This window comes from Falco peregrinus, chromosome 4 (genome assembly GCF_023634155.1).
Source record: "Falco peregrinus isolate bFalPer1 chromosome 4, bFalPer1.pri, whole genome shotgun sequence".
NCBI lineage: Eukaryota > Metazoa > Chordata > Aves > Falconiformes > Falconidae > Falco > Falco peregrinus.
In genome coordinates, this window is record NC_073724.1 from 21,564,873 (window position 1) to 21,577,197 (window position 12,325).

The window sequence follows — 12,325 nt, forward strand, 5'->3', positions numbered from 1 at the left end:
GAAAGGTAGCTACAAGGACTGCATGTGCATTTATGTGTTACTTAAAAAAGTAAAAAGAATGCCCAAAATGCAGCTGAAATAAAAATAAGGTGCGGTTTGTTTGTTTACCTTTAGGTTATACATTATTGTTATTACACTTTGCTTGAAAAGACCTTCACGGTTGTGCCAGATGAGCAGAAAACTGCTGATACACAATGAGGATGGGACGTGCCAAATGCATTAAAAAAACCCTTTATTTAGAATTAACAAGAAACTGTTCAGACCAGGAGACAGAGCCCCAGACTGATCCATCAGAGCTCTCACCGTGCAGCTGAGGATGGGCAGCTGGAGGAGGGAGGAGGGAGAAGCGGAGTGGGACATGGCAGACTGTTCATGCACAGAAGAATCACCTTGTGCCACAGTCTCGGCGATAAAAATTGAAACTCTTGGCTTGAGTGACCAGGCAGATGCTGAGGCAGGATGTGAAGGATTAAAATGCTGTGGAAAAAAATTAAGGCCAATAATTCGGGGAGGGGGAATTGGAGAGGAAGCATTTAGTGTATATCCTCACTTAAGCACAGAGCTGAATAACCTGATTTTCAAGCAGTGCTGAAGACCTCACACAGATCATTAAGATAGTGCCTGAGATATGAAGACAAGTATCTAATTTTAGATACCTCAACTTAAGTACCGGGGAGGGATTCCAGAGGTCTACAGAAAAACAGGTGGCAAATCAAAACTGGGCAAACGCACGATCAGAGCAGCTTTCACATTTTCGTTGCACTCACTCTGACAGAGAATGAGGTACAAAACCGTTTTAAAGTATGCTTTATAATTAGTAGAAAGGACGTAAAAGTAACAACTTCCTTCATGAGGCCACAAGGGAAGCATAATAAGGAAAAGTACTGAAACAGAGGATGTCCTTTTAAGTTTATAGCATGCCTTGCAGATGTTTTGGTACCAGTTTCTCTCCCCATGAGCTCCTACCTTTAAATCAGTACCTCACAGGATTCAGCCCTCACTGAAATTGTTTGCCAGGGCTAGTGTGCCGGGCAAGGGGGGAGACGCGCCAGCAGCAGGGCTCGATTCCTGCCCGGCAGCCTGCCTCATGTGCACCCCGGGCAAGCCAGAGATACTTCCCACAGCTCCTTTTCCTCTGTGAAGTGTGAATACAGCGCTCTCATCAGCTGCAGAAAGACCCAAGATGGCCATATCCCCGATTTAAAAGGGCACTGGGTGACTCCAAGGAGGGATGCCATGTTTAACCAGCAGAAAGCACACGTTAAACATCCCATTCTTCCTGAAAATAAGAGAGCTTATTGCCTGGTGTGTCAGCAACACCACAGTCTGGTTGCTCTGGCGGGACAGGGCCAGGCAGAGATGTTAGTGGGACAGGGCGAGGTGCAGATGCTTGGGACAGCAGTTCACCCAGGCCAAAAAATAGGACTGCCAGCCTCAGCCTGCACTGAGTGCTCCCACTGGTGCTGCCGGAGGGGACGGGAGAAACAAAAAGGAGCCCCAGGTGAAGAGGCAGCCCTGCTTCACAAAACCCAACACTGGGAATTACAACTGCTGTTTATTCAGAGCCTGGGAGGAGAGGAGAGGAAAGCGAGCATATGACCAAATGGCTGCTGTTTTCACCTAGTGTGATGGTATCAACCGCAACAGAGCAGGTTTCTCAGCCTAGCATTACCATAGTATAAGACCTTGCTGTTCCTCCAGCAGAAAAAAAAGAAAACATCCATGCAAAACTCGGCTGGTCTGCACCAGCTTGGCACTGTCGAAGTTAAATTAAGCATTCAGATTTTATCTTGCACGTCCTGACAGAACCTGATCACTCAAACGCTGTCGCAGAGATGTATCCACATTGCAGTTAGGTTTATCTGGGTCTACCGGTTTTAGTCACAACTCGCACATCACATCTCCTGACACAGCTCCTGCTGATAGCTCTTCCCCACGGCAGGAACACACAACACCAAAGGCCGCAGTCTGGGTGTTGCTTCTTTAATTAAGAGGGGGCAAAACCCATGAGGGATGGTAATCCTGGGGGAAGACACCCTCAGGGCTCAGGGGGTGAGCCCCCCACCCCCGGAACAGGCCAGGGAGCAAAGAGCCCTGCCATGGAGTGGGGAAGACAACCAATCGGCAAATGTTTTTGAGAGGAAAAGCCAAAACTACCAGAAATCAGGCTAAGGAGGCTTTGTGATGGAAAGCTGAAGCCTGTCACTGAACCAAGCCCTGAATGTGGCCTCAAAATAAAATGAATGTTATGCCTTCATTTTCAGTAAGGGCATGGGGGAGCAAGGCACGTAAATCACCACATCTGAGGTATCTGAGGAGCAAAAATCAAAGCGTTCAAAATGTGACAGTCAGCAGGAGTTTTGAATCTGCATCCCAAAGCTATGAGAAAAGCGGTGCAAGCAACCACAGGGATATGGACAAGAATTTTTAGATTAAAACCCGTGGATCAGGATCCTGCCCGAGACTGGAGAACAAGTGATCCCAGCAATGACATATCCATCTGTCTGGCCTCAATGGCATGCAAGGCTGGAGAGCACATCTGAGAGACAGAACAGGGAATGACATGGGAAGGAACGGGAAACCGAATAAAATGCAGTATGGGTTGTGGCATGTTACTCTGCTTTCTCCAGCAAAATGACCTATTTTCCAGGGGAGGAAAGGGCAGAAGATACCTTTCCAGGAAACTACTAGTTAAGATGAAGATGACAAAAACTGGCATAGGAATTATGATATGCATAAGAAACTTTGCAAAGAGGCTGTGCTGAAAGCAGAATTATCTGGCTAAAGGAACCAGGTTTTTTAATGTTTTCAATGATGACACACAAAGTAAAAAATGTACCAGTGACTTGTGCTGATGACACAAAGCTAGAAAAAGTCACAGTACAGAAAAACCTTTTGTCTTGTATTGATCCCAGAGGACAATAAACTCCCGATGTGATAAAAATGATGAAAAAGCAAATGTAATCAAAAGATGCACCAAGCAAGACTTGCCCAGGAGAAACAGGAGTCAGTGTTGCCACAGAAGACATTGACCTCATCTGGAATAACATGTGCAATCCTCGTCATCCACGGCAAAGGTTAATACAGGCCAGACTACCTTCAAGAAAAGCAAGGCAGACACAATGAAGCATTGAGCTTCACTCTGAGAGGTGAAAACAACAGGATTGTCTCATGTGGCAAAACAAGAGGCTACAAAAGGATGTGATTTATGTTCACAGGCAGAAAAGGGTAGGTTAAAAAAATCATAAATTCAAATAGTTGTATTCATAGTAATTTCATCCTAACAAAACAAGCAAGGCAAGGTTAAAATAGCCTATGCCTTCCTCCCGCTCCCTCTCCCCTTCACAAATGGCCTCAAGTCAGGCAGCAGTCCCTGGTACTCGGCTCAAGCAGAGACCTGCCTAAAAGCAGCCAGCCCCCAGCATGTGCATGGAATCTCCCATGACAAGAGATGCACAGCAGGCAGGTCCCCAGCTGGCGCTGGCCCCGGGAGTTGAAGGAACAAGCCAGGGCAGTCTCTCTCTCAGACAAGTGTCAATGGACAAGGACTGAAGACTACCCAAGTTTTGCACAATTAATTCTCTTAGACAGCTTGAACTTTGCCTGTGGAATAACAAAACTGCAGTCAAATGGGAACCAAGCACGTAGCAAAGAGGCAGCTCTGTGCACCAAGCGACCCCAGTGGATCCAGCTGACTTGTTCAGATGATTACTGCCCTGGATTTCACGAACTGACCAACTTTAGTGGGATCCAGGGAGCACAGTTGCATCAAGGGAGAGAGCTCGTCCTTTCAAAAGATGTGAAACTCAAGCTGTTCCTGAGCAATATGAAAAAAGTAACATATTGATGCTTTGGACTGATCTTCTATAGTTTGGCAGCCACAGTAGTTGGCTCCAGTTCTCTGGCTTTGCAAACTATGGTCAATAAAGGTAAAATGTTGTTGCTGGCACACATAAGCTACCTGCAATTAGTGCAAAGCCAGCACTGCCAGATGACCAGCTGTGGGTCTTGTACCTTCGAGCTCCTGACATCCTACAGAGCAGAATGCCAAAAAGAGCTTCAGTTCTTCTTCAGAAAACCATTCAACAAGTGTCACCAGAGAAGGTGCAAGGAGAGGTCTTCCAAATCCTAGGTGAGAATTTTCCACCACCAGGCTCTCATTTTCTCTTAGTGCCTCGATATTTAAAGATGATACAAAAAGCATAAGCAACTAGTTACAAGACAAACTGAGGACACCTGTTCCAAGAACATCCAATAATATAGTAACTCAAGAAAGCCTCCTGTGAAGGTGCGTCCCACAGGAGAGGTGAAAAATGGAGATTTTGGGCTCATCAGACAGAGGACTTCCATCTGTATCTCCCTGGTTTTGGAGGAGTGACATCCTCTTGGGTATAGATAGGATGGAAAGCAGCACACGGCTGCATGCACATGTGCAGGGGTGAGGGTGGGGAAGCCACTCTTTTTCTACTTCAGTAGTCTGTCTCACAATTAAGTTTTCAGTTAAGAATGCTGAGTGAATTTAAGTCAAATCTGTAGTTGTAGCGATCACTCAGAGCCTCGGATCCTGCCACGTGTCTGCCTAATCCTGCCTGGGAGCTCCAACGATGCAGTATCACTTGACTATGGCCCTCCACTGCTTATAACTGGCTCCAGAGTTTCTTAGCTGTCCCAAACTCACAAACCACATTTCAGTGAATAAGCCATTCACCAGAAAAGAAAAATTGATTGCCTAGCCTGGAGTGAAACATTACTGGAAAGTCACCCAGCAGAGCAACTTATTAGAGCCAGCTCTACAGATGCCGCCCAAGTGAAGCACAACCAGAGCGTTGCTGGAAAACTGCTTACTGTCAGCTCTGGTTCAATGCCTTTTTTATAAAAGAAGGTCACTAATAAAATGTTCTACCTTAATATTTATAAGACATGGTTTTTCTTACCTGTAGCAGTTACTGTGGGGTATAGTCACATAAATGAAATATAATACGGTGCTAAAGCATGAAGTGGGATTTTTTAGGAATTTTAAAGCATGCATTAGAAATGCAAACCTCTCACAAAACAATAGCTGTACCTCTTCAAAAATGCCAGGCTGGTGAAATATCAGCCACACCACCAAATGAAGACACAGTAAATCTACACAGCACTTGATATTTTCAGCAGTTGTAAGTGTCATTCCATCATTTCAATGCTTCACGCTGCTACGTGGCCCAAAATAGTCCTAAAAGAAAATAACCAGTTTCCTCTTTAAATTTAAAGAGTGGTAGATGATTTTAGTAGCTGAGAAAGCTACTGATATTTTCTGTGGCATCATTCCCAGCTCAAATGAAAATAAAAATTGCAGTAAATGTACACACGGTGTATTTGCAGACACACTGACCATATTCACCTATGCCCACACTGCAAGTGAATTATGCAGCCCACCTGAGCTCACAACAGTTCCTGAATTCACATGAACGGCACCTGTCGGACAAACGGAGTGATCTCCAAGCTGCAGGAAAGGACCACACGTGCCCAGTAATTTCCCAGCACCATTTTTGTCTGTATGCACACAGCCCCCACTGTGTTACCAGACAAAAGTAATTTTTACTCAAATGAATGTTAAAAATAGCATCAGGGAGCCTGAATTTCAGTCCTCTTGAAATCCATGTTTCCTCTGTCCTGTGCCAAAGCCACCAGGAGAGGTGACTCTCCTGTGCCTTCTACTCCACCAGCAGCTGCAGCCTCACTGTACCTCTACGCTGATCCTACAGACCTCGGGTAGAAGGAGTAACTTCTTTTTTGTAGCGAGTGGATATACGTCCAAGACAAAGAGAAGACTACTGCCATTTTAAAGGGGAATTTTAAAGGGAAGCCCTTTAAAGAGGGGCCACAAGAGAGAAGCAAAGGTCATCTTTACAACTGAGCTAACCAAAGACTCCCTGGTTTTGCAGTGCTGCACCAGCCTTTGCACCTCTTTTTGCAAGACAGCATTCTTTGTGCTGGTTCAGAGGTCCTTACCGCTGAAGTTTTCAGACCGCTAGTACAGAGTCTGCCCTACAGATGCTCTGGTGACCTCTGGGTGTTTTGTCATTACAGACAGTCTTCCCTTCATAAACCATCACCTTATCACTCAGCACTGATGGGCTGCACATCTCTTAAGGACACGCAAGAGTGAAATCAAAATATCTCAAATGCAATTCCCTCCTCCATTTATTTACTTGGTTTTTTCCCACCACTTTTCAGAGTCAACATATGTACATGAAAAGAGGAGGAGGGGGGAAAAAAAGCCAATATTTTGCACTTTTATCATTTACAGTTTTCAACCAACTCCTACAAAGTCTCTCTCAAAAAGTTATCTTCTGTACATTAAAGGAGGGAAGACAGCTCTGTGCGGTGCAGGAATCTAAGCAGTCTCAAAATTGAGGCCAGATCTACATTAAAAATATTTGCCACCACAGCTATGTCAGTCACAAATTTGATGGAGCATGGCCTCTGGTTATGCCTGCAGAGGCCACTGCAATACAGTTATAGGAGCAAAACTGTGACATGACTTATAGTAAGACTTTTTTTTCCCCAAAAAAAGAAAAACAAGCTTAGAGTAAGCTCTTCCAGCAAAAGCACTGTTTTGCTGGCGTAAGCGCCAGCCGCATGAAGAAGGCTTTGTACCACTGCAAGGAGGCTGCGCTGGTGCACCACACTGGTGATGTGCTGTTAAAAGGTCTCTGGCTTCGCTGCACCCCGCTTCTCTGCCGGTCCTCAGCAGCGCGATGCTTTCCTTCATTCCTCTGCCAGCCAGCCCGGCTGCTCTCAGCTCCCTAAGAAGGTAAAGTCACTCTTTTCTCCGTTGGTCCCTGTTGCGCAAAACCTGGGCTGCTCCAAGCAGCCTCAGGTCGTTGCAACACTCGGCAACACAAATGCTCTCCTTTTTGCGATACCACAGCCGATTGCTTCTTGTCTGCGAGGCTGCCAGCTTCTGGCTACGCCAAGGGTGGGCAGAAACGTCAGGTCTGGTAGGGGAAGAAAAAGTGTCTCCCTCCACAGTGCTGACACCATCCTTTTCTTCAAAAGGAAGCTGTTGAGCTTATGCATACCGGTCTCACTCAGAACAAGCTGCCACACGAGTGATCCAGCAAGCCTCCCGCCTGCAGAAATAACAGCTCTCTTAAACACTTTGCCCAAAAGCCTTAGTGAAATCAGTGGCAAATTAATTCAATGGGCTTTGGATCAGGCCCCCAAAGAAGTAATCAGGTTTGAAGTGTCGCACGCAAACCCGAAAAGTTCAGCCCTGCTTCTGCCATTTCTGAATTGCAATAGGAAATTCTTCTTTGCCTCATGCACGTAACTTTCACACCAAAAAAAGAAAAGGTAAAAGGGAGCAAAGAACAGAGAAACCAGATGCTATTTCTCTGACTTTTCTAAAAAACATTTCCTCAGTGGTCATTTTTGGCACCCTTTTCTGGCCCACAGTCCCCCCACCAGCTGGGCTGTGTGTGAGCTTCTAAAGCCAGCACCACTCGCCCTTCTCTCGGGGGTTGTCCCACGAGGGTTTGGCTGTGGGGAAGGCTCCTTCTCCTCCTCCTTTCTCCTCCTCCTCCTCCCCTTCTCCTTGCTCTGCCCCAGGAGACCTGACAGCCTTAGTGAGGAGGAGGAGGAGGATGAAGCAAAGGCAGCGGCGCCTGCTCCCCTCCCCGGCTGCCAGTTCCCAGCATCGCCCCAGGTAGCAGTCCCAAGGCAGCACATCTCACTTTTCCATTTAAGGAAAAAAAACCAAAAAGTCCTTCAAAGGAAACTCACAGTAAGCATTCTGACATTTTGAAAACACCTTTTTTAACATCTTATATACAGGTTTTTTTAAATACCTGAAATTCCCACAGCAGCTACGTTCAGGCAGGAAACCCAAAAAGCAACCAAACACTCTTCCTTCTCTGCAAAAAGTGTTCATTGCTTTGACAGTCAAACAGAGACAGCGCAGGCTGGAGAAAAATCACCCCTCCTTTCAGCCCTCACAGGCTGTAGCATCCACTACACCGTCCTCCTGGTGACATCTGTAAGGTTGCAATTAGCCACCTCTATTTCTGTAATCTTATATGGTGTAGCAAACAGTAAGTCCATTAACTGTGACATTTTTGTGGGATTTCTGTCAGGTCGTTTGTTCAGGAGGCTTACACGTACAAAAGATACAGAAACCTGGTGGGCTTCCTTTATTCACAGTGTTTCAGACAGATCCACCAACTTGCAGGGTTCATTTAATTACTGATTAATAATTATGTACACAGGCAGTAAATAGCTTTTAAAGATGATAAAAACATTTGAAGAGTAACTTAATGTTCAAAACAAGAGTGACGCTCCTCCAAGCATCACCCGAAATCCCGCTGCACCGATTAATAGGTGGGATATTGTTTAGCCTGACCACTTATCAGCACAGCAGGGAGAAGTAATTTAAACCAGACATGTCTGCAACGCGTTTGAAATGAAACAAATAAAATATTACAGCTGGAAATGTGGTTTGAAGCCAGTTTCTACCACCCCCATTCACCATGAGCTCTGCTTTACCTGGAAAAGTCTGAGTGATTTGACCAGATGGAGGAACAGCGGGAAGAAGGTGGCTTTTGGTGCAGACCTCATTCCCTGGGACGGGGTGGCAGGGCAGGGAAAGGGCTCCATGCACCACCGGCCCAGCGATTTAAGGCTCAGCAGCAAGCAGTGTGGTGAGTGGGGGATGACCCCCAGGATGGGGACAGGGACGGGCACTGGTGTTGCCCATGGGTACCAGTTCTGCTTGTTGCCACAGGTGGAGGAAAGGAAGCAAACTGCCCCTCGCCCACCTTGCCCCTCTCCATCTCAAAGCAGAGGCTGTGCAGCAGCCCCTGTGGGAGAGGGCTGCAAACAAAAGAAGCCAGACACATGGTTTGGTGCACCTTATCTACACCCAGCTGTGGGAAAGGAGGGAGGCACTCCGCTATCACTTCTCATGCAGGTTTTAACATGCCTGAATGTATTCTCTGCCTCTTAAAAAAACCAAAACAACCAACCATGTAAAGGAATGGATAATGGCCTTTGCAGGGTACCTTTCCGCTTCAGCTTGCAAAGTCTGCCCTGCCATGTACTTTGCCCAGCACAGCGTGACTGCAAAACATTCTACACAATGGGCACCCTGAACTTTTCAAGGGAAACAGCTTCCACCAGCCCCACTGACAAATTAGGTGGAGGTGTCTGCTGACAGCTTCCACATCAACAAGGAAAAATGCCCCAGGTGAAATCTGAACATGGAAATGAAATTTAAAAAAAAAAAAAAAAAAAGTTTGTTTACACAGAAGATGCAGGAAGCTCTGGCCAAACCTGCATCCACGTGCATCCCAGGCTGCTGGGTTCACACTTACAGTCAAACAACTCTTGGGGCGCCCCGTGGAAGCATGCACTTAATGTGCTGCAACCTTTTCTTAGCATCTCTGATATGCCAAAAAAAAGGCTACCTGAATGGCTTTAACCAATACTGCAACACGGAGTTGTGTAACGCTGGCAGGGAAAAATCTTTGCAAGAATCATTTAGTTGTGGGCAGGTAGAAAGCCATGCCAACTCTGCCGAGTAATACAAGTGCATCTCGTGGAGCCATTCATAAAAGCTGGCGCTTAATTCAAGGCACAAAGCATTGAGAAAACCCCAGTCCATAAGGCAGCTAACCAGATCTGGAATATCGGAATGCAAGGGGAAAAGAAAGGGATTGCAGTTAATCTTCCTAATGAGCAAAAAGGCCAGGAAAACTCTAGGAAGGTTTTGTGCGGGGATTTGTATGTGCTCGTGGGAGCTCAGCAAGGTTAATAACCTGCTCTTCTTACAACACCGCACGTAAGTACGCAACTTTAGGGCACAGGGCCGACCTTGTTAAGTTTATGTTCAATAGTTCCATTTTGATCTTCCTCCTTAAAGCCTGACATCCAGCCGTGTTTCAAAGAGGAAGCGAGTCCCATACTTGTCTTAACAAGTGTGCAACACCTGCTCCGGCGCTCTGGGGTTTACTGTATTGTTTGGGGTTTGGGTTTTTTTTTTTTAAAGCCTAACCTAACAGGCTTATGGGAAAAAAAAAAAAAAAAAAAAGGGCCAATAACCAGTTTCAGGAATAAAAGAGAAAAAGACTTTATTCATTCACCCCTTTGTTTTCAGGAAACTTAGCCCAACATATCTTTGTCAATACATCATGAAAAATGCAGAAAGTGCAAACACAGGCAGGATGGTGCTTCAAAGGGAAAAGGCACGGCCCTGCTTTGGCTCCCTGTGTCTTATGACCAAGCCCATATTCTGGGATATTTCTGTATCATCAGGAGACTTTTTTTACTGTAACTTTTAACAAGCAGGGAAAGCCCAGCAGCATCCTGCTTGCCAAATAATTTGTTTATGCAATATTTCCAGAATCCAGCTTCTTTTCCCCTGTAGAAATCCTATGTCCACTAACAAGGAAGATGTTTAAATGCTAAAATAGGAGACCTGAGCAAAGCCCAGCACTGCTGTAATGGAAATTGTCTCCCACCAGACTCAAGGGATATTATTTATATGAACACTCACGTAACTGAAGTTAAGTATTGTCCCGCAGTACTACATCAAGGTCATTATTTCAGATACCACCCTGACAAGTGACTTTATTAAAAGAAACAAGATTAAAAAATTATGCAGAATTCCAGACAGAATTAACCCATAATTCAAGCGAGCGGCTTGAAGAGCAGATCAATGCAAAGCAAGGACTGCTAACACACCTATCGGCAACGAAGCCATCCCCAGGCTGGCATTTTTTCCAGGGAGCTTTCAGATGAAGATTAATGGAGACATAAGGACAGCTCTCAGTTTAACCTGTCAGCCAGTGACTTCAGACTAAATTGAATTATGAATTGTTGATCCCATAAGAACGCTACTTAGACATTTTCTTGCAGTGTACATCGCTTAAGACATGAACCATCAAAATGAAGCAATTTTTTGTCTGCTCTGGGTGATTTTGCCCAATTAATTCATTAAGGGAGTTTGAGGGAAATATTCAGAAGAATGCCACATGGTGTGAACAGATAAGATGTCCCACTGTACATATTGTCTAACTTAGCCTGTATTTAAGGCAAGCATTAAATAACAAAACTGAACAACAGCGAACACAGTTCTTTAGTACTACCATAAAAATAAAAAACCAAAACGTTAACTTCATTGATTCCTTTGCTGTGCCAAGTGTAACGTGTTGATAAAATCCTACAGAAAGGATATAATTCTCAAGGACCATTCTTGCGCTACCTGAAGGTATGCAAGTGACAACTTGAAACACTAAAGCCAGCCCAGGCCATGGCACAGGAGTGGTAACTCAAGCCCGCATGTTCAAACGCCTCGGCAGCCTGTCCGGTGGGTTTCGAGCTGTGGTCTCTGCAGCAGCCCACGGGAATCCAGGGGACAGGGAAAGCACAGCCACAGCTGCTACAGTACACAGTATGCTGCCCACTGACTCCTCCCAAGGGGTACACGCCTCTGCTGGAACAGTTTTTAGGAACCAAAAGATATTGAAAGCCACTGCATGGAAGTGCACACTGGAATGGGTTTGAATTTGCATATAGAGAAGAATAAATCAGGCTAAATCACATCCAATATCATGACAGCTAACCATAAATTTTAATTTAGCTGACATGATACCAAAAATGACATCCTGGACTAGATTGACCACGAAGTTGTGACTGATGTCACACAAACTAACTTGATGCTTCAGCTTCAGGCTTGAATACTTTAGCGTGTTGTTAGTTAGACCAGCATTAAGTAAAAGCTCAAAATTCTACCAGTATTTTCCAAGTCAATCTAGATGAAGAAACATCGATGCAACAGCCATCCAGCTTTTCCAAGATTACAGTGCCTTTCATGAAAGAAGCTGAGAAGCAATTCTACATGCCAAGTCGGTAAACAGAATTAGATTTAGAATTAGAAGTATAATAATTCTATTTTAATCAGGGAAAACGGCAGGAATAATTAAAAACTAATAATTGTTATGGAAACCCAGCTGAAACATTTGTTGATTTTAAATTAAAATGGTCGTACATTGGACTAACAAAGAGTTGTATTTAGAATATTTTCGACACTCTCTTACTTAAAAAAGCACTTACATTTACTGCATTTTTAATTAAAAGAATAACCTACAGGACTTGGAAGAAAAATCTGGTACAGCTTTATGGATTACCCTGCTGCAAAGAAAAACACTGTAGTGGCTAGCTCCATTAAAACATCTAAAAGAACTTCATCACATCATTCAAGTGAAATTCAAAACCCTAAAAATATCAATTTTGATTAGTATAAAATTCAAATAATGCTGTATTTACTCCTTTCTCCTCTTATGTT

The 12,325-nt window shown here is 44.7% G+C and overlaps 1 protein-coding gene across 11 annotated transcripts in view; it reads right to left on the reverse strand.

Annotated features, from left to right (window-relative positions):
- Window positions 1-12,325, reverse strand: part of TIAM1 (TIAM Rac1 associated GEF 1) — a 195,266-nt gene that overhangs the window by 95,574 nt on the left and 87,367 nt on the right. For 2 of the 11 annotated variants that reach the window (XM_055801743.1, XM_055801747.1), the window contains one exon: window positions 304-477. The exons of the other annotated variants lie outside the window; for them this stretch is intronic. The gene's annotated coding sequence lies outside the window, so the exon portion shown is untranslated. The remainder of the gene's footprint in view (window positions 1-303; window positions 478-12,325) is intronic. 11 annotated transcript variants of the gene reach the window in all.